The sequence below is a fragment of the Nothoprocta perdicaria genome, unplaced genomic scaffold (assembly GCF_003342845.1).
Source record: "Nothoprocta perdicaria isolate Ctin4 unplaced genomic scaffold, notPer1 scaffold_75, whole genome shotgun sequence".
Lineage (NCBI taxonomy): Eukaryota > Metazoa > Chordata > Aves > Tinamiformes > Tinamidae > Nothoprocta > Nothoprocta perdicaria.
The window spans coordinates 2,079,277-2,101,565 of NW_020456032.1; the positions used below are offsets into that span (position 1 = coordinate 2,079,277).

Below are 22,289 nucleotides of genomic sequence, written 5' to 3' on the forward strand. Positions count from 1 at the left end.
CCACCTTTCCTATTTGAAACAGGGAGGCTGTCCAGCCAATGCAGCAGCCTGGCACAGGAATTAAGCACCCCTATTTTTAATCAACAGATAAGGAACCTGCTGGCAGTGCTACTGCCTCCCATTCTTCCCTTATCTGGGCTTGCAGGCACTCTGTTAAGACACACTTTTCATMAGCCCTAAGCTTAGTCATACCTTGTTTTGTCGACGGAAAGGCGCCCTCTTATAGCGCTCCCGTGAATTTCTTTAAACGCTGCCCGTTCCCCTCCGAAGGCGCTGAAGTCTGAAGGCTCTTCAGCCCTCTCAGAGGCTAAAAGGCTGCGTGATGAACACTGAGCTTCCAGCCGCCTGAATTCCAGAAACCATTTCAAACTGAAATCCCCACTTCTATTTGAGTAGATGTTCTTAACAAGAAATTTCAACTCTCAAGATGTTTCAATAATTTATTTTATTCTGGAATAGAAGACAGCAGGGAACAAATCCTTCCTCCAGGCAGCTGTAGCCCAGGCCTTAGTGGAAGAGACAGTCAGAGCAAATGCAACAGTCAGCTGAAAAAATCTTACTCTTATTTATTATTTAATCAAGAAATCTCAGAAGACTGAGAAGCTTAAGAGATGTTGGGACCAGCTGGCAGAAGATCTCACACTGAACATAGTTTGCTCCTCCCCACATCATGCCTCACGAGTGCAARGAATCATAGCTTTTACCTTCCTCTTTGTCACCATGGTGTTTCTTCACTGCTGTGCCCCCTCCCTTGCTCCCTGCAAGGCAAGAACACCAACCTGCTCTTCCCACTGACTTGTCTTACTTGGAACGAATCCATATTGACAAGAACAAYGGCCACAAGTACTTCAGAAACATCCCCTCCCCTTTTACACACCAGCCTTGATTTCCCAAGAAGGTCCCTTGTCAGATCTGCAGTTCAGGCCATCAGKGCACGTCAATGGCCTTCAGCAAACAATTGCAAATCCTGTAAAATGAAAGGAGAGTTGAGCTTTAAGGAATCCACGTGTCACCACCTGCAGCTACAGTGCTCCTGCATGTGTGTTCAGCAACTATAAATCAGGGGAGCGTGTCCTACCAGCCCTCCAAGGTGTCACTGCGCAAACCGTTCGGATGATCAACCAAAAACAAATCTCTGAGGGTCCAGAACTAAAACCATGCTCTGAAAACTGTACTCTCTGCGCTGAGCCTTGCTACATGGGGGAGAAATTGCTGAAGCCTCAGTGTAGTTATTTCTCCCTCACAGCTGAGCAGTCAGACAGGGATAACAGTACATCACTGGCTCAGTTTCTCCCCTGCCACTTAAATTCCTCAAGTTCTACAGAGTTCAATAAAATCAAGACACAGATATGTCAGTGACTAGGAGTTTTTCCCCAGAAATGCCCAAAGATAAGGTACTGGTGAGCAACAGATGAGTCAAGCCTAGAATTCTGGCATACGACAGATTTGAAGTGAGCTATAGTGAGCTCACTATACTCAAGAATTCCCTCATCAGTTTGTGGGTTGTCTTAGTAGCTACTTGCTCTTTGGGAGAAGATACAAGGCAGAGAATTTAAAGGATGTTTGGCTCCTGGGTGCATATATTAGATACTATTATAGCACTCGTTCAAGTGAAGTTTTCCACCTGCTTTGATAAAAACAGCACTAAGCCACAAAGCAAGAAAGAAAAGTGGATGCCCTTCCAATCTTCACTTAGGAAAAAAGCATCAGCTTTGGGACTTTGGTGGTTTAGACCCTTCTTAGCTGTTCCAAGCAGACAATATCCCTAAGCATCATCATTCAGCAGCATCTTAATGCAAACCTGCCTTACAAGCAAGAATAATTCACCCACGGGAGATGTAAACTAGCTAAGATTTTTTTTTGGAGAAGGGCATTTGAGCAGACTTAAGAAAGACATATATTCTTGAAGGAGAATGCCTCGGTGGGTGTCCTCTCTAGGATGCCCATTTGGTGAACTTGAGCTGCATCCCCCTAGCTCCAGGCACCTGATGCAAATTTAAAATTGTCCCAGCAAGGTGAACCCACAGACCAATTATTCTTTCACTAGGCCTATTTTCATGACAAGAACACTTCTGAAATGAGCTGTGTCAAGTGTCTCCACAATGGGGAGTCATCCAATCCTTCCTCCCTCTAATCCCTTCTTTTTGCTCATCTTTGACCGTGCTGACAACCAGGTGCCAACCATTAAAATTCCCATTCACTCTATGCTGCCTTTCAACTTGGGCTTCGTGACAGCAAAGGGATAAACACTCAGGTGGCAGCTGCAACAAAGCTACAGCCTTGATTGGCTTAATTACATTAATCAAGTCACTGGGTTTTTATATCCGCTCCTGGTAGCTCCAGGACTGTGAGGGTATCATCTAACAGGGCAGCACAGGTTTTGCTTCCAAAGCCCAGCAGCAGGGACAAGTACAAGGCTGATAGCCAGCAGACTGTGGTGTTTCTCACCATTGTGCAGCTGGCGAGGCTGATGTTGTTAGTCCAGCGAAGTCATCAGCTCAGGTTCCCTGGAAGGCGAGTGCCAGAAACTCTCCTGGCCTCGCTTGGCCACGTGCTGTGCCCTGGAAGAGAGGAAGGGGATGGAGGTAAGACACGCCACGAGCCGCTCTTTTACCTCGGGCTGCTTGGTGCCGAGCCTCAGAGTGGTGCTTCCACAGGGGAAGGTTTGGTTTCGGACAGGGATAACGTCTCATCRCTCGCTCGGCGGGCGGCGCGGCGGGAGCCTGGCCGCGGGGCGCCTTCCCGCACCGCCAAGGCCCGGCCTAGGCCTCCGCGCCGGCCGCGGGGCCCCATCCCGGCAGCGCCGCGGCGGGCGGCCGCGCAGCGCCGAGGCCTCCGTGGCGGGTGTGGGGGCCACGCTCCGTCCTCGCGGGGCAGCCTCGAGGCGTCRCGGCCGCGGATGGCGGCGGATGGCGGCGCCCGTACTCACCATCACCGCCATGGCGTCCCGCGGCGGGGCAGAGGGAGGGGCGGGGGGGCTGCGCGCGCCAGGGTCAGCGCCGCTCTCGCGAGAGCCGCGGGGGCTCCTGGGAATCGTAGTCCCGACCCCCCCCCATCCCGTTACCTTGGCGGGGAGGGGGAAATGCAAAGGGCGGCGGGGGGTGAGAGAAACCAAAATCGCTTCGTCTTGCCCCAAACTCCTGCGCCCCCGGGGGGAGCAGCCCCAGCAGCACGAGAGGGAGGTGTGCAGGTGAAAGCGCCATGGCCTGGTGGGCCTGACACTCCTCCAAGCCTCCCAGGTCTCCAGAGCAGCCAGCTAGTTCTTACAAATTCAGAAAACTGCAAATAAAAATAATTAACTTAAAAAAATAGTTTAAGTCCCGTGAATGTGGCCAGGTGAGAGGTGCTGCGGGCCGGGGGCAGCCCAGAGGCCGCTGCTGGCGGGCGCTCCCCACATGGCGGCAGCTCCCGCCACGGGCGCAAGGCCTGAGGCCGACGTGACGGAGCCCTCGCCGCCGYGGCCCCGCGCCGAGGGGCGCTCCCCGAGCAAGGGCAAGGCTTAAAGCAGAAGCCGGCAGCCGCAGCTTCCCCCTGCGCGGAGCTCGCGGCTGGAGGAAGAGGCGGCGCGGATGAAGCGCGGGCTTTGCCCTGGTCGCGGGTTTGGGGGTGGAGGCTCAGCGGGTGTTAGAGCAGCCGCCCGTGACGGGACGGGCTCCCCAGGTGCTGAATAACCCGCTGACTGGCAGCTGAGCTCAGCGGAGGGGATGAACCACACGCTCTGTCGTTGGGCTGCAGTTATTTACGATCACAGCACGTAGATGAGTGTCTCCAAGCACCTCTTAGTGGCAGAGCAAGGGATCCGGGTGTGGAGCGCGGCCTCCCGCGTGTGTCCCTGCTTCCTCCCGGCCCCGTATCCCTTTCTCTGCACAACTGGGGCCTGATGAGCCCCCGGACACGCCACGCGTTGGAGCCTATTCTGCAGCTCCTGCGCTCTGGGTTTGGTGCCGAGAAGTTGCTCTCCTTTAGAGGGCATTCGCGTCCCAGGAATGCGCGGCGTTCGGGCTGGCCCGGGAGCTGCAGCACAAGGCAGTGTCTAGCAGAGGTCAGCATCGCCTGGTGGCTTCTCCGGAGATGCTGAGAACGTTCCCAGGGAGGTGGAGAGAGCTGTGTTTTGGACTGAGCACGAGCAGACGCAGAGCTGCTCCTAAACCATTCTGGTTTCTTGAAGTTGTCCTATCAATTGGTTAACAAACAGCAGTCATTACCTTCTTCAAGGAAGTCTGAACTCTGCTGTAGGGTATTTGGCAGCTCCCTGGTCAGATAGCAGGAGAAGGGACAGAATACATGACAGAGAAGGGAAAGGAGGCCAGAAAAACAAATAGAAGTCAATGGCAGAAGCCCACCAGTGGGGCTCGGATGTCGGGCTTCAGTGCAAGGACAAGGTCTCCTTCCAGTATCCTGCCTTTTCCCTTCATCGATCCCTACATGTTTCTCCYGGGGAGAACTTTGTACTTTGAGAGCTATCTGATTTCCCTGCACACCCCCTCGGCCTGTCCCAATGCCGCCCTGCAGACGGGGTTCCACCAGGCCTGGAGGAGCAGAGCATCCTATGAATCAGAGCTGCCCCACTGTGCTTACCAGCTCCGGCATATGGCTGGGGAAAGCAGCCAGGGGCTCTGAGCACATTAAAAAGCCAGTCCCCCGTTGCTCAGCGTGCCTGGCAGGCACCAGCCCCCCTCGTACTGCTTGAATGTCTGCGGCACCAGCAGAAGCTGAGGTGCAGCGGGGAGCGAGATTGATGCTCGGCTGCTCCGCTGTGCTGCGCGCGCGGCAGGGCACAAACAACAGTCCCCTGGAGCGTTTCTTGCTGGTATTTTAGGTGCCAGACTTCCAGGAGAAAAGATGTGTAGTCATAAGGAAAGCCCTGCCACGAGGTCCCAAATAGCAGTGTCTGCTGCTTCAAATCAATCCCAGGCAATACAAGAAAGGCCCCTTAGAGCTCAGGAAGAGACAGAAATGACATCTTCCCACGCAGGAGCAGGCATGCTGAAAACAGCACTTCCTTCCCTTCTCCCAGTAGTGAAACCCTTAAGCCTCTATTTAATGTAAAATACATACTTAAATCTATGCTTTTTAGTGCATCCTGTGTGTTTAAACTGAACTTTGGGCAGCTTCAGCAATGCTCGTCTTAATCGACACATTTAAAGGCAGAAATTTGTGCACTGAATATCAAGAGCTTTGTTTTTGCAGCATAGCTGTGAAATGAAGGGCTGACCTTTCTAGGAGCGTGCAGGTGTTTGCAGCTAGGGCTGCTGTGTGCTCCTGCAGATGCAGAGAGGCAAAGGTTCTCCTTTCTCCTTCTCATCACTGCTGAACAACAGAAGAAATGGTAACTGCAGCTCGGGAACTGTCTCTGTTTCCCCAAGACTTCACTCAGCTGTTTCTCCCTCTTCTTCCTTCTCCCCTCAACGGTGTTCTGGGTCCAGTGCCACAAAACCTGCTGTCCCCAGAGTCTGTGTGATGGGGAACTGAGTTGAGGAAATCATGTCAGGGCAGTGGAGGTGCCTGTCTGACTGCAAAGCTTCTGGTCTGAYGTCCCAGCTAGTCAAAGTGACCTTTTCTCCAAAACTAGCCTGACTGCCCGGGCAGCTTCAGCCTTTGGAGGAGCTGTTTGGAACAGAGAACCCCCGGCAACTTGTTCTGRTTGCATAAATCCTGGGGCCAGACATATGTACTTGTTGATCAGTAGCAGGAGGAATCCAGCTCCTTCATGGATGAATATGTTTAATTAAAATACCTACCCTCAGACCATACCCAGGGGTTGAAGAGAGGTGCACAGCCACACAAACACGAAGACGTCAGGAGGAACATCAACCCCAGCAAGCTAATGAAGCCAGGAACAAGATTTTCATTGCAAAAGGTCTCTCAGGCTAGGGCTGTATTTGCAGCTGTCAGGAAAGAAGAGCTGACCTTGCTTTGGGCAAAGAGATGGATCCTCTCCATTTTCTGTCAACGTGAGAGATTAAAGGCATGGTAAGCAGAAAAGGAGTGAACTGGTATAAAAATAGCTAGGCAGAATTAACGAGGAACTTCTCAGGTCTTCTTTTTATCACAAACAGTATTTCTGTTTTCCTGGATTACTTGGCCAACCAGCCGTTGATTCATTCAACCCCATCTGCACTGTCATATAAGCAATATTTCATCTATCAAGCTTAGATACAAGAAATATGCCAGGCACGCACGGAGCAAACAAGCATATTCCTGCAAGCAATGAGCATAAGCTGCACTGAGGTCAAGCAGTTGTATCAGAGGACAATACAAATTGCCAACGTTTCTGCTAACTGGAGGCTGAAAATGGAGACCTGCAAATGCCATATTTCTGACTCACCTCTTGTGTCTCCCATTGTTTATGCCAGACCGAGGTACTTGAGGTGCTTTTAAGAACTGCGTCTCTGCTGGTTTCGTTGCTTATTGCAAAAGAACATGTTTAAACGATGAACAAGCATGTTATTTCAGGTTCTGCTGGGTCATTCTTTCTTGCCCTTATGCAGGGGAAAGAGGCCAAACGCCTAATTTTYGGAAGTCCCAAGTGGTAAACCGAGGTCTGATTAGGTTAGAGAGGACAGTTGCTTAAGGGCTGCTGTTTTTCCTCTTGTGCTGCCTGTAACCAATGCTCCTGAGAGCAATCTCCAGGTCACATCCCTGAGGGAGCCGTGGCAGGAGCTGGGGTGGGATTGGCCTCATTTTGGCCTTATGGGGAAATTTGAACACTCTGATTTTGATTTCATGCAGGGCTTCATCTGTGGCCTGGACCCCCATAAAGGTGCTGCAGCCCGAGGTCCAGCCAGGCAAGTGTCCCATCTCCAAAAACTGCCCAGAAAGATGCCTGGGAAGGAGAGCAAGAACAGAGGGATCGTATATATGTATATATATATATATATGTATGTATGTATATATATATATATTCCAGCACCCTCTTGACCTTCAGTCATTTGAGGGGTCAATTCTGTCAGTGGATTTCTCTTAAACGGAGGTCCCATTTCTTTTTCCAGTCTCCCTGTGATCCTGTAACACCCATTCCGGTGGCAAAACACATGCAGGGCAGCCCGTGCTGTGAGGAAAATCCAGCTTTTCCTTCTGCTTGCTTCGCATCTGGCTCCTCTTAGTTTAGTTTGGCCCCCGGTTCTCTTACTGCACGGGATCAGCAGAGGTCCTTCCCACCCATCCATGTGCCACGCAGAAGGTGTGGATCTACTTGTTGTCCTCTTTATGTCAGCCTCCCAACTCCGAGCTCTTCACAATGGATCAAAGAATGTGGACTGCATTGTTTTAAACCACCAGTTTCCTACAGAATGTGATGAATCCACTTACAGATGGCTTTTATGGTCTCTAAAGCATCTCATGGATTAGCCCACAATTGGCTGTATAAACATTTTCTCCATCCCACATCCTGCTTCCATAATGCATCTCATACTCACTTCTCTGCCCTTTTGCTCAATCCAAACATCCTGGAAAAGCCCCTCGCTCTCCTAGAAAACCTTCCTCACTCCCTTTCCCTGGACCTGCCAGGTGCGAATAAAAATCAATCAGCCCAACGCAACCCTGGAATTCTTGGAGACCTGCCTGCAAGAGAGAGATTCATGCACATTTCCTTCCAATTTAACCACAGGCACATGCGCTACTGCTTTGTTGTTGACCCGACGCTCCTGCTGTTGCATAAAGGTTGGTGTGTCCGCAGGCACGAATCCCCCTGCCCGTGCCACGAATCCCCCTGCCCGTTCCAAGCGCTCTCCCTTCTCCCCTGCGCTGTCGGCTCTGCTGCTGGTGGAGGTGGGCGGGAGATGGCAGAGCTGGGAGCGCTCAGCCGCGCCGTCCTCCTCCTCCTCCYGCTCCCCTTGGCACCGCGGGAAGGGAAATGCGCGTTGGCCTTGACRGAGGTAAACTGAGGCAGGGGGCTGGGGGGTGATGTGTAAAGCTGCAGCTTTACCAGAGCCTGTATGCAAAGTGCTACTGATTTAGAGAAGCTGGCAAGAAGCAAATGCAGCTCCCTCTCGTCCCCCTGGAAAAAATCATCATTTAAACAGTATAAAGTTCTCTGTAAATGTTTAAAACAACAGGGTTGGGAGGGGAAGAAGAAAGACAAACAAGTTTGCTGTTTCAGCTTTGCAGAGACAGATCTTGCTTTTTTGGCAGTGTTTTGTGTATCTGGAGGATCCAGCTGCCAGCACCTTTTGGGAGGATCCAAATTAATAATCTTTTCGCTRTTATCTTCCTCCAAGAGGCTGTCGCTTGGCGTGGGCGCTGCCTTTGATGTCCGGGTTTGGCCAGCACCGTAGGACCCCGGTTCACAGTGGGGACACCAATGCTGGCCTCAGTGTCTGCTGGTGTTCCTCACGCTGGTTTTGTGTCCCAGACCAAAAGTTCAGGCTGGTCATGACTCAGTAGGAGCCAGGAAGCTCAAGACCTTGGTCTGAGAGGAAGAGACCTGGAGGGACAAAACGATCTTGATGGGGAGCAGAGGGCTGTGATCCTGACCTGCTTACATGGGGTCTCAGCTGGTTGCTGGAGCTGGTTGGCTCTCCTCTTTGCTCATTCCCATGTGCTCTGCTCCTGACCAAGCCAAGGAAAGGAAAGGACCTGTCCTCCTACCCAATCTTGTGGTTGCCACCATCTCCCACTGGCCCMATCCTGCTTGGCCCACACAACATTGCAAGGTGTGTGTGTGTTTCACCTCAACACCCCATGGTGGGAGAAATTTTTGCTGCTCCAAGCAACCTGCATTGCTGTAGAGCTCTGCTCTGACCAGCTGTATTTGCTCTGCAATCTGCAGGATTTTGTTCCCGTTCCAGCTGCTCTGTTTATTTGCAGTGATTAGCTGAGGTTGGAGGATGCTGTTTCTGGAGAAGCTCAAACACCTGCTGGATGGTTTGAGAAGCTGACCCTGCTGCTCCTGAACCTCTGCGTGCACATGTGAGTGAAGATGTATGGAGGGTCCTTGGGCAGCCAGTTGTGGCTGTTGAGGAGCAAGGACATGTCCTTGAGCAGGACAGTCCTCTTCCTGCTCCCCGTTGGTTGCTCCTGAGACTGGGGGCTGCTCATGATGTGGAAGAGCCCTCATCCTTCCCTCCACCAAAGCTTTGACAGTGATTTTGGGGACTTGACCTGCTTTGCTGATGTCCTGTCTCCCCGAAGGCCAGCTCCAGCAAGGCGGTTGCTGCTGCCTCAGATAGCACCAGGGAAAGTGGCTATCCAGCTTCAACTGGCTCCTCTGCAGAACCTACATCGAGATACAAAACAGATGGATGCAGCGTGAAACCTTCCTCCTCTTCAGCAGATGATGTTTGTGACAACGGACTTTGTTTATGTTTTTATATAAAAAAAAMCCCAACCTTGTTTAGCCAAGAAATGGAAAGGGAAGCTGCAGCTTAGTCTTGCTGAGACCATTTAGCCCCAGCCTCATCTGAAAGCCGGGGTTACGAATGGATTTTTTTTCTTTCTCTGAGGCTCAGGCTTGTCTGACATCWCTACCTTGACAAGCTAAAGTGCTGTCATGACTTGCTGGTAGCCGGTAATTTAGTCACTGTGCAGTATTCATGTCGGTCTCCTGGGACTCTTAGTGACCAAGGACGTGCTACGTGTGACCTGTGATGCATTTAGGCTCCTGGTGAAGGTGACGTGAAGCCCACATTGCCTCTGAGCTGTGGTTAACCTGGTGTTGCTGCCTTAGGTTTCAGGAGGTCGTTGATAGGGCTGCCGTGAGTGCTCTGCATTTCGTGCCCCCCAAATCTTTGTGGTTGGGAGAGCAGGGCCCCTCGCTCAGCAGAGACCTGCTGCGAAGCTGGGAGGCACTGCCTGATGCTGCTGCTGATGGAGCCTTTCTGAGCACATATTACTGAAACGAGGCGCTGAGCGCTGAAGCTGAACCTCCATCAGACCTGTTTCTGTCAGCTCGCGGGATGAGACTGAGCTTTGGCTACAAATGGTACTTCAAGAGAAACCTCAGCCTCAATTAGGGTGAAAAAGAAAAAGCCTTCAGCCTTGACGCTGTCTGAAGGCTGCCTTCCTCACATACTAATGGTGAAACCAGGGAAAACTAGGCTTTACCTGGGATAAATCCTCCACGAAACCGAGTTGTTGATGCCTCTGACCTTGCTGTGTCCATCTCCTTGAAGACTGGAGCAAATCCATCCTGTGTTTCAAGTGCTGCTACTGGAAAACAGGGTGCAGTTCTCCCCGGGCATCCCTCTCCCAGAGGGGTCCTGGCTCTGCGTACAGAGCGAGCGGCTCCTGCAGCTGAAGGCCAAGRCAAGGTGTCCCCCAAGCTCCCTCCTCCGCAGGCAGCCCAGGGCTGGCTCTGAGCACCTTGTGCTCTCAAGCAGTGCTGCTGTCCTCACTGCAAAGCTGGAGCTCTGCCTGCCTGCATCCGCCCGGGCTGCTCTGCTCCCAGCTCCTCCAGGCAACCAAGGGCTCCGTATAGCCTTCCCTTCCCACTCCAAAGCTAAGCAGAAAGCTGGGAGCAAAGTGGAGCTGCGAGCTCCGTCCTGCACTCGCTTAATACCTGCAGGGCGCAGGCACCATCTACGTGGCACTTGAGCGCGGTTCTGAAGGATAAAGCAGGACAGGCTGCCTTTGCTTTGCCTTGGATGCTGGGGCTGAGAGAGTTCAGCCAAAACGTGCTGTTCCCCGCAGTGCTCTGCTAGGGAAAGGATCTTGAAGCTTCTTTCTCTCGCAGGTTTAAGTGGCACCGTATGGACACCATCACTGCGTTCATTAGTCTCTGTCAGAGCCCCTCGTTCTGCAGCAGAAGGGCTGGAGCAGGCTGGGCTTTGCTGGACCTGAACCCTGGTGATTTTTTTTCCCCTGGGTTTTCAAGAAGCTCTGTTCCAGCCCTGAGAAGTGCCAGGCGGCAGGGGAAGATTTGTATCTTGGCAGCTGCTTCCCATTTTGCTCTAGAAAACAGATGCTGGGCTAGGAACGCACCGGGACTGAAATGCCTCTGGGCTGCTCGGGTCAAGCAGCAATAGGGGACACGGGGGGCGAGGGAGGTGCTCTGCTCAGCACCCCTTTTGTGCCAGCCGCTGATCCCCCCCTGGCAGCGGCCGCCGCTTGGGGAGCCCTCCGGAAAGCTCTGCGGATCGGAGGTTTAAACGGGGGGGGGTCTGGAAAGCTCTGCGGATCGGAGGTTTCAGCGAGGGCTCTGGAAAGCTCTGCGGATCGGAGGTTTCAGCGAGGGCTCTGGAAAGCTCTGCGGATCGGAGGTTTCAGCGAGGGCTCTCCCGGCTGGTGACAGCTCGGGAAAAACAAACAGCGCGGAAAGGTTGCGGTGCTGTCGGGGAACGGGACAGGCAAGGGCACGGCCCCCGCAGGCCTCCAGCTCCTCGGTGTCCGTCGCCGGCGGGGTGAGCAGTCCCGTGCCGTGACGGGGACGTGCGCTCTGACCCCGTGACAGGAGGGGCAGAGCTGGAGATGTGGAGATCAAAACAGAAAGGCCAGGCTGGGACGGGAGGAGGCAGCCCGTAGGGACGGAGGAAACTGGGTGCGACTTGTTTTGGGAAGAGGATGCTGCGAGGTCTCTGTAACTTAGCTCCTTGGGTGCTGCATGACCCTCTTGGGTGTCTCTCCCTGCAGCTCATGGATGGCCTGTGAGGGCCCACGGGCCACCACGGGTCCCRCAGACCAGACCCTGCGTGTCCGGCAAGCTGCAGGGACCCAGCGCGCGTGGAAGGTGCCATGCGGACGTGCTCCTCACCCGGCAGCCTCTCGATGCAGTTGCCAAACGGGTCACCCCCTCAAAACAGACCTTCCCTTGTTCCCGGGCAAAAGAGAAGGGGCTGTGTGATTAAAGAAAAAAAATCCCTGCAGCTGGTCTCTCTGATCTCCCACTAGTGTCTGCATTAACTGTCAACACAGTAACTTCCTTGATGCTGGGCAATTTTTTTCCGTGCACACATCCAGCTAATCAATTAAGTTTCTCAGCAGCTTCCTCCAGCATTCAGGCTTGGAGAGTGGAAGGAATTTGTTATTCTGGGCACTGGTGGAAAGGCATGAACTGTACTAAAAGCAAATTGGTTGCGCTTTCCRCGCGCTGACATCTCTCACTCATAGCTTGGCGCTCTGCTCCTCCTCCCTCAGTTCTCCCTGCTGTCCCCAGCACCCCTGGGTGCCGTGCTTGTCCTGCATGTCCCTCGCAGACAGAGGTGGCCTCTGTGATCAACGCTATGTGGTTTGCTATGGGACTGGGTGTTAAGGATGCTCTGTGGCCCAGGAGGAAGGACTGAGGTCTTCCTTGGGGTGGCATCTTCTAAGAGTAGATTGGTTGGGCTCTACTAGGACTTCAGCCTCCACTGGCTCTCTGCTGATGCGAATGGGAATCTGTTTTACCTGTGCTCAGCCATGCAAAGCCTTTCATATGAAAGTGGCAGGAGTGCTGGAGTCGAAGGGGGCGCAGAGATTTGTYAGGAGCTCGGCTGTGTAGAACGCTCCTCGCTCCTCACGCTTCTGCCTGCATCTCTCCTGGCCAAAGGAAACTTGGCCCAAGAAGAGCAGAGCTGCTGCTGCTGGCTTAGAGGGACGTGGGGAATGTACTAGGAGAGGGAGACCTGCCTTTTGCCACGTGTCACAGCCACAACTTGAGTGGCCATGAACAAGATTCCTCCCATTAGGTGCTGCCTGGCAGTCTTGGTGATGCCTCCCCAAAGGTTTGTTGCTCCAAAGGACGATCTGAATTGGAAATCTCAGCAGGAAGCGTGAGGAGAAATCTGGTGGAGGGGATGACCCATGTTTTAGAGGGTTACCTTTCCAGCCAGGTGACATCAGCCACTGGTCTTGTTCCTACGGCAAGACAAGCCAGTGCTGATGGCATTTCTGCAARGCAAATCCCATGGCTTTTCTGCTCGGGAAGCAATTTGCTGAACCAGGAAAGGGAACCCGCAGCGCCTGCTGCCAGTCCTCTTTCTAAGCTCTTACACAACGCTCCTCCGGGATTGAGAAACTGAAAACATCTGGGAGTAATCGAAGCTATTTAGGCTCTGGGAAAGCAGGGTTGGAGAAAGTTTGAAGGAAGCAGCTTGAAAGATCAGCGTTGTTAAAAACAGTCTGCAAGCCTTAGAAAATAAACTAGGGTAACATCTACAAAGAGTGAGGAAGTATCAAGAAAAGCATCTRATATCCTCCGAGGAATACAAAGGAGCCAGAGTGAATTATAATTCTTCAGGCTGTATTAAGCTACAGGGCGTTAAAAATTGCTTTGGAACAAACAAATCCGCCTTTGCTGTGGTTTCTCCTGGCAAGGCCGCGGAGGGAAAGACCGGGGGTCTGTGTAGAAATCAGGGGAGCGGGAACGAGGGTTCATGATGGCAAATAGTGACGCTGCAGAGTCACTGGGGCCCTTGCAGGAGGGGTGGCCGCAGGGCTGTGCTGGGCACGCAGGGGCAGAATGGGCTGARCTGTGTCCCTGGGCAGGTGCCACCAGCCAGGGCACAGCGTGGCATGGAGGATGTAGGCGGGGGATTTGCTTCCTAAGCTGCAGGCTGCCTCTTTAGGCTGGTCACCAGCATCGTGACAGGTTTGAGGACAGTTCAGGCTCTGGTCCCTGCTGCCTCCCGCGTGGCAGCTCGGCCAGCCTTGGGACTGGCCTCCTAGGTTGGGAATGCGGGAATGGGGGGATTTCCCCTGCCCTGACCCTCCTTCTCTTGCAGGAACCTCATGGGTCTGAGCCCCACAGTGACTCAGAGAGGCTCTGGAGCCAGCACTCGTCTGGATGAGCCTGGATGAAAATTCCTTCTTCTGTGACCACCCGAGAGGCAAGTCTGTTGGGAAATCCCCCTGCAGTTGATCTGCAGGAACTTGAACCTATAGAATCCAAGATCTTCAGAAGGTTGAAGGGCCTGTCTGGGTGTTTTCTGTTCCCTCTTCTCCACCTCTTTTACCCCTGGGACTGGGATAAAACCCCCAGTCTCTCCAAGAGCTCCCCAAACAGGCAGGGTACAAAAGCAGGAGGACGGAGGCACCGGAGGAAGGGCAACAGAGAAAGCAGCCACTGCAAGAGCTCTGGAAACAGTTAAAGATTTGGGGAGTCCAGATCTGCCGCATCCCTGTGCCAATCTGCTCCCCAGCATCCTCGTAAATGAGAAACCGCACAAGCCTCAYGCTCTATTATAGCTGCGGAGCATTAGAGTCTCTCATTTAGGATAAACATTCTCATCTCCAGCAGAGCATGAATAACATTAAATGAGATAGTTAAAATGTTGAGGCCAATTATAGCCCTGGTGTAACTTCAGCAGAGTTACACCAGGGATTAATTTGATCTGGAGAGCTCTGCCTCCTGTTCGGAATTGGGATTCCAGGGTGGGTAATTACATCCTGCTTCCCTGCACTTCCTCTGGAGTTTTAATTGGGTTGAATGGACCGAATCCGCAGCAAGTGTAAATCAATGTAATTGAGCTACCTCTAGAGAGGAGCCCTGCTGATTTACACCCTGGAATCTGGGCCAGCTGTTTGCTCTTCCCTCTTGGTTGGGCTCTGGGTGAGGAGTTGTGAGGTATTCCAGTATGATGCTTGGAAACCACCTTGGGAAGAGAATCAACAGAGAGGATGTGTCGTGAGTTTTGGTGGGTTTTGGTTTCCTTTTGTGTGTCTTTGAGCAGTGAGAGTGCTCCTAGAGCCCAGAGGTCTTGGAGCTGGAGAAAGGAGGTCTCTGCTTCCTTGCTTTTCTTCTGATAGCCACCAAATTTCCAAACCACTTGCTGCARGCTGGGAGAGCTCTGCACTGCATCACTGCTGCATTAGCACAGGTCAGGGCCACCTGCTTCCCACCTGCAGCCTCCATCCCTGCAGCCGGTAAAGCCCAAACGCAAATCCCGGCAACCGACCCTCACCTCCAGGCCTRCATCCCAGGCCAGCCCTTCACGCATGGAGAAAGGCAGCTGCACCATCTCCCTCTTGCAATTCCAGGCCCTCTTAGTAAATCAGCATTAATGAGGGACATTTGACCCTCTCTTTCCCTCAACAGCCCTAAGAAGCATTTTTGTTCCATGAGATAGTTAAGGAACTTGCAGCAATTTCCTCCCCCTCTTTCTGCTGTAGAGTTGTGGGTTTTTTTTCCTTCTCTGTTTGAGAAAAAAAAGGCCTCTCTGAGGATGTCAGAAACCTTTAGGATGCCCCAGGGTGCGGAGRCGAGACAGCAGCCGTTTGTATGGAGCCACGAGCCCTGGTTTGCTCAGCCCGTCGCAGCGAGGACCCTGGCTCCAAGCGTGTGAGCGGGGCAGGAGGCTCCCAGCGCTGGGAACCCGCACTTGCTGGCCCGGCTTCGGAATTGCATCGCAAAGCGTCATCTCCACGAGCTGGAGCCATGTCCTCCATAGCCAGACGTGTGCAGGGCGAGGGAAGGGCGCTGGGAACACCCTCTGGTGCCGCTTTCCAGGGCTTTCTGCTGCTGGGTGGTCCCTTTCCCTCCTCCCAGATAAAACCCGGGGGTCGGATAAGCTGCGGGGAGCAGGGCCAGCGAGACATRAAGCTTCATCCTCCTCCTCTAAATTTGCGTGCGGCTGCTCGTCTCCTCCATCAGCTCCCACCTCCACCATGGGCCAAGTTCACGCTTAGACTCTTGGCTCTTTCATTTCCCTTTTGGGCATTTCCACAATATGATTTTTAGTTACGACGAAGAGAGAAAGAAGAAGAGGAGACATGTCACGTTCCTTCCTTCCCCCCGAAGCGGTCTGAGGCACTGAGATCGTGTCCATGTGCTTTCTTTCCCGCAGCATCCTGGCTCCGCGCCTTGGAGAACCACTGYCGACACCGTGTCTGGCTCACAGGGGCTCTTCCTTCTGTTTTGCTTGCAGAAATGGCCGTGGCTTTGGCCAGCAGCGACGATGGAGTTAATGAGGTTAAGTGAATTTCCACTCCCACCCACCAAGGGCCTTCGGGGACCATCACAAATCTTGGTCGGCAGCGAACACCCCATCCCGGGCCAGGACCCCTTGTGCAGCCGCTCGCTCGACGCGGACTCACCCGCTCTTAGCTCAGCCTCTGGCTGCAGTCGGCTGAGTAAATAAAGAGCATTTCTCATGAAATCCTCCCCCTTGCAAGTCCCCAGGCAGGGAGCTGGCCTTTCTGCTGCTCCAGAAACCTTTATCCCCTAAATCTGCAGCTCCTCGTGCAGCCGCTTTCGCGAGCGTTGTTTGCGCGCGCAGGTTTGCAGGGCAGCCACCCAATTCCTGGCAACACCGTGACATTTCCAGGCATCTTGCTGCCGTTCCTGCCATCTCCAGATGTCCCCGGGTTGTGCTCCTTCAGATTTGCCATGCTAGCCCAGGTGGGGAGAAAGATCTGAGCTACTAATGTTGAGATCCGTATTGGAATACGGGCATCCCCCAAATTTGGGGTGGCTGCGCCCAGCCTCTGCCTTCGCCTTTGGGGCTGCCTTAGCTCTCATTTTGCATCTCTCTCGGCTCTGCTGCCCTTTTTAGACCTTGCAGGGATGTGGATTGCCCTTGTGGCTCATTATTGTCCCTGTTCTCCTGCCTCTGGAGGAGACGGCAGCTGTGATTTCAGAGTCGGGAGGGAGATGCCTAAATCTGGCCCTTCGCATTAAGCTTCCCGTCTCCTAAAGTCCTTGTAAAGCTTGATCCTCCCTAGCATCCTTGGACACCCTTGCTCATGTCCGTCCTTCTTGCTCACCCTGCTTTGGCTGCTGAGGCTCTTCCTCTTCTGGAGCTGAAGAGCCTCAGCCCCAATACACGCAGTGCAGCTGAGCCCTRACCTTTATTTCCCCTAAAATCAACCCATAAAAGCATGCTAAAGCAGTACAGGCATTTCAAGGGAATCCAGCTGATTTCTCTTAGCTGAGGAGCTGGTTTTGCTTTTGAGGCTTCAACCCAGATCTCCTTTTGCCTTTCCAGCCCCCAGTCTCTTCTGCGTTGTCTTCAGAGTAGTTGCATTCACCTYGTGCCGCTCTTCCTGCTGCTACCACCTCTCTAGCTTACCTTAATCTGCTGCAAAATGAAGGCAACTCCAGGTTAAAAAAAAAAAAAAGGCTTTTTTTTTTCTTTTTATTCTTCTTAACATAATCATTCCTGTACCAAAAAAAAAGAAAAAAGAAAAAAAAAATTGTTAAAAATGAGACAAGGTTGTAGAAGCTTAATTAAAAAGCTTCAAGTGAGGGGAAAAAAATCTACTAGGAAATCGACTGTGGRCGTTTGTGAAGATCTCAGCTGTGGGAACCCAGGTGCTGGAGCTCCCGTCCACATGCTCGGCCTCCCCTCGGCGTCGGGAGCCCATCCTGAGGACAGGGACACGCAGCGGTCACACTGGTGCCAATACTCACCAGTCCAGCAGCTCTGGTGGCCGCTCAGTACTTGTCCATAGGCTTTTCCCATCTGGACATTTGTTTTCCCGAGCGGCTTCTCAAGCGCTCCTTGCACAGAGCTCATCTGCTGCCATTGGGCTTTTGATCGGCAAACGGAAAACGAGGATATTTTTCTTTATTCTCAAACCAAATTTTTGTGGTGAACCGGAGCCAAAAATACCTCTCCCCCGCCACTTCTCCCAGACATGAGACATCCTTGAACGCCGAAAGCAACTCTCCCCTGCCGCAAGCGGACCAAATAAACCCAGCACGAGACCGGTGCTTAGCAGAAACAGATGCGCCTTTAATGCTGCCATCTACAGCAAGCTGTGCCTGCAAACTGATCTTTTATTAACGTATTTATGGAGAGGGGAAAGCTGTAGCGGGGATGCAACCCTGAGCGCCGAGAGCAGAATCCGGCGGTGTCGGGATAAGGAGGAGCGCCGCGGGGCTCCGGAGGCGCCGAGGCCGGGAGGTGCTGGGTGCTGCTCGCAGGGCATGGGAGAGCTGCAAGGGAAGGACAACGGGGAGAGTGTTACCGCTGTGCTGGGCTGGGGAGGAGCCTGGGGACATCCCGGTTGTCCCCAGGTCCCTGTCCCAGCCGTGTGCTGCCCACCCCAGCCCTGGGCAGCGTCGCTCCTCCCAGCACCAAAGCTTTGCCCTACCTGGTGCAGGAGCTGCAGATGGATGGACGGACAGACAGGCTGGAGGCAGCGCTCACTCCCTGGAGCTGCTGTGCAGGACAGAGTCGCATCAGTCCCCCAAAATGGCCACAAAGAAAAGGGAGTTTTCCCTTCCAACCCGCCAGTTTGGGGCTCAGTAATATGTCTGTAATATCTCTTCCCTTGCCCCCAAGGGATAAGCCACGTGTCTGGAGCGTTGCAGCCTCACAGGTAGGCAGGGATTGCTAAATCCTACGGTCCCCAAGACTGCCAGGGAGGTAACAGAGGGGGAAGGTGGAGGGAAAACTCCATCCCAGGTGTCTCTGCTCCGTTTTCCCAAATCCCTATCTCTCTTGCTCCATCCTGCCTGACTTCTCCCCTGCCATGTTGTTACCTGGCACCAGGGTCACAGCCAGCCTCTCGCTCAGCCTCTTCCTCCCCCTTGGGGTACCTGGAGGACAGCAGGAACTGGGTAAGCTGGTGTTTGGTACTGCAAAAATCTCCTTTCCTCCGTGTCCCCCCCGGCTCTGCAGAGCGGCATGTGGACGGCAAGGACAGCCCAAGCACCTTTGCAGAAGCTGGGCCTTACCAAAGCACCATTTGGCCTCGAATACGCTCCCTTTAGCCCACAATTTTTTTTTTCTTTTTTTGCTAAAAAGTAAATAAATCATGCAGGGCTTCTGCATCACCCACTCTTTCCAACCAGCTGTCTCTTTATCACGGCCCATCCTTCCCCTGGGCTTAGGAACTGGGTCAGTGAGCGAGATGCAGCAGCGGCCGCTTCCCCCTCCGATTCATAGAAAGCAGCCTGGGCCCCCGGGCGCCTCGGGGCTGTCCCATGGGGCCAGGCAGCAGCCTCGGGAACCCCAGGGGTTCCCGCAGCCCCACTTCTGGCAGCCCCCTCACATCAGGTTTTAGGAAAACCTTCCAAGGAGCCGGCGGGGAACCTTCCCCAGCTGCAAGCAGGGAAATGGGCAGCTCCAGAGCTCATTCCTCCTTAGGGAACGGGGCTGAAATAAGTGCAGGAATCTCTTTAAGCAGCCACCAGAGCCATGCAAAGAGCGGGCAGGACCCGTCCTCTCCCCGCACACCCAGCGGCTCTTCCCGCGGCGCCTTTCCCCGCGCTCGGATTGGGGGTCACTTCCAAGAAGCCCCTCAAAGCCGAGGCGAGGAAGGCGAAGCCGCGCTCTGAGTCACTGGCTTGTTGTTACCAAGGACACTAAGGTTCCTGATTTTGGAGGCGAGATTAATTGCATCCTGCAAATCGGCGTTTTTCTCTGCATTGAAGAGCAGCGAGCGCCGGCTCTCAGCGCTGCTCGTTGCGTGTCAGCAGGTAGCACTGTGGCAGATGTAGGAATCCAGTCGTGTCGTTGCTTGGGTTTAATCACCAGAAAGCTGCCTTCCCCGGGTCAGCTCCTAGTGAGGATTTGTAATATTTACATAGCACTTGGGGCTGGCTTCTTTATTGCCGGAGCTGCTATTCACTCGTCAGCCTCTCGTTATGCATGTGCCAGTATTAATTGCATTTAGAAATGAGATTCGCAAGGCGAAGCGAGAGCTATTTAGCCCCCCATTCAGCCTGCAAGAGAGCAGCCTTTCTGTGTGACAGCTCTCGAGATGCTCTCGCGCTTGGCTTTCTCTCCAGCTGAAAAGCAGGTGTTGGAGCGAGTTGGTGCCAGAGCCACCGTATCAGCGATGCCTTTAGTGCGTGCCCAGACATTTATATAACAGGCAGGATAATGACTCCGCAGAAGTGGCACGGAATTGACCCTTGTGGTACCGGAGTGAAGCACAGCAAGGGAAAGAGCAGAGCCTCTCGCTTGCTTTATATATAAGGAGGAGAGCGGCTCAAGCGGTGACTGGTCTGTCTCTGGGGGTGCTGCTTGGTTGGGGGGCTGTTTCCCAGTTTGGCTGTCTCTGCAGTACTTCAGAGCTGTGTTTGCAGCCTCACTAAYGTGTTTAAAGCCATAGAGGGAGTCACAAAGCCGACACTTGTCCGTGCATGTTGCTGTGCGCCGAGCTCTCCCGCGCGGAGCTGTGGAGCCCGTGGAAACGAGGAGGTTGTGTCCTGCTTCCCGAGTGACCGGCTCTGTTTCCTGTGGGTGCAGAGGGGCTGCTCCTGCCTTGCTGCCTTTTCACATCTCRCTTCCCTAAAGACCCTCTCTGCTTTGCCCTAGCCTGGCTGGTTCACACGGAGCACCGACTGGGTCCCTCTCCAAGGAGCTCGGCGAGGAGGACGAGGCCTCCTTGCAGAACCGCCGCTTCCAGGTACCCTCCCCTCCACATCCCCCCATGCTGAGCCAGGACTAAAGCCCATCCTGGGCCTTGGGTCACATCTCCCCCTCCCCAAACCCACGCATCGCTCAGGAGCAGCCCATAAACACAGCCCAATAAAAAGGCAACGTGCTCCAGCAGGGACCGGGCAAGGGAGGAACATGAGAAAGGCAAACAGAGCAGCCAGCCGTAGCCAGCCCTGGGGCCCAGCCAGGACGATCTCATCAAATAACACACACAAAAAATAAAACCCCAAAGAATAAATCACTGCTTGATGAGCCGACGCAAGTGGCGCACCTTGGACTTCCTTGGGGAGGTCAGCCTTGACACGGGACATGGGCAGGGCTGCTAGGAAGGGATCCCGGAGGCCTCTCCTTTTGAGCCGCTGGTATTTGGAGTCCAGCTCCAGTGTGGACCCCTGGGCTCAAGGCTGGACCAAGGGCACCCCAGCCTGAAGAGACCTGTCCCCGGCAGCCCCAAGGTGTATAAATAGAAGACGGGACGTGAAGGAGGTCAAGCGAGCAGGGGATTTGACATAATCCCATCTTGTCTCTGCTGCTCATTTGTGCCCGAGTATCTCCTGTGCCCAGGACGCATGTCCAGCTCCACGCACAGGGACCTCACAGCAAGAGGGACCTTCCTGCACAGCTTCATCCCATGTAACACATGGACTCCTTCCTTTCTCTGTGCTGGGTTTCAAGCAGAGACACCTCTAATCCAGGCCCATTCCTTCTTCCCTGGTTGCTCCTCACCCTTCCCACAAGCCCTGATTGACATCCCTTCCTTCTCTTACTCCTGTCACTTTTATTTTCCGGAATATAAAAGGCTGGAGACGATTCCTCTCCTAGTACAAACCTGTCAGCGAAACGGCGCTGATTTATGTCAGCTCAGAGCGAGGTGGGTAGATGGGTGTCCAAAATAGCGCAAGTAGAAAACCCACTGCCTCTCCTGCATAGCGAGGGCTGTTCTTGGTTACAAAGAGCTGCAGAAGCTGACAGGAGGGTCTGCAGGCCTGCGGCTCCCGTGCTTTCATTAGCCGTAGTGTTCAACGGGAAGAACAATTAACCACCGAAAGAAGAAATCAAGCCACACAGAGCTGCTCTGTGGGTCCCTGTGGGTGCTGCTGCGAGCAGGAAGGGTCCCCGTGCCTCACCATCCCCACGTTTTCCCTGCCTAGGCTCCATGCTACCTCCTCACTTGATTTTTCCTGCTTCCCCCTACTCGCTCCATCGCTGCGGCTCAGCGGGTGGTTTCGTGCCTGGCGGCACTGGCCGCCTGTGCGTGCGGCCACCTCATCCTGCCGCTTCCAGGATGGAGCGACCCGCAGGCCAGGAGATGCCTGCCCGGCTTCCGATTTCCCTTCCCTGCCTCCAGGGGCTCGTTAAGGGCCGACGTGAGCTCCCCGGGTTCGGATGTCTCCAGTCTCTGCTGGTAACTGGATTTGCGCGTCTGCAACAAACCCTCTGGGAAGGGAGGCTGCCTGTGGAGAGGCCCACGGGGTGGTGGAGCAGAGCAAGGAGGATCTGCTGCACCACAGCCCAAAGGAGGCACCTCGGCGCATGGTGCCCCTTCCACCCAACACAAGGCAGCAATGCCCGGTGTTTCCAGAGGGGCAAAACCAGGAAGAATCCACGCATTTCCGAGCATGGATCTTGAAGAACAGGATCCTCCCGCCGCCCAGGCCTCGCGTAGCCCTCCCGTCGCCGCCCGAGGGTCCCCGGGGAGCCGGGAAGGGCAGGGGCAGGACGTACGGCTCGACTTTGTTGCAGAAGCGGCGCCGCAGCATCACGACGAGCGTGCCGATGAGCAGGACCGTGGTGCACATGGCTCTCGCTCCATGCCCGCGCGGCGCCTCACATCCCTGCCGGCGCCCGCGGGGTGCCCGCGGGGGGCCCCGGCTCTCGCCTGCAGCCGCACACTCTCCAGACCGGGTTTAGGAGGAATTAGAGCGGGATCAGATGTAATTAAGAGGCAGCAAATGAGAGCGCTTCTCTCTGACCTCCAGGTGGGAGGGAGCAGAGCGCTGGCCCGGGGAGCCTTGAGCACTTAAGTGGTTTTGGCTTCCCGGG

The 22,289-nt window shown here is 54.1% G+C and overlaps 1 long non-coding RNA gene across 1 annotated transcript; it reads right to left on the reverse strand.

The window, feature by feature from the left end:
* Positions 1-465: 465 nt before the first annotated feature.
* Positions 466-2,962, reverse strand: LOC112957717. Its single transcript, XR_003251262.1, has 4 exons — positions 2,930-2,962; positions 2,449-2,561; positions 878-967; positions 466-758 (listed from the first exon to the last, which is right to left on the reverse strand). It is a non-coding gene; the product is annotated as an uncharacterized LOC112957717 (long non-coding RNA).
* Between the last annotated feature and the right edge of the window lie 19,327 nt (positions 2,963-22,289).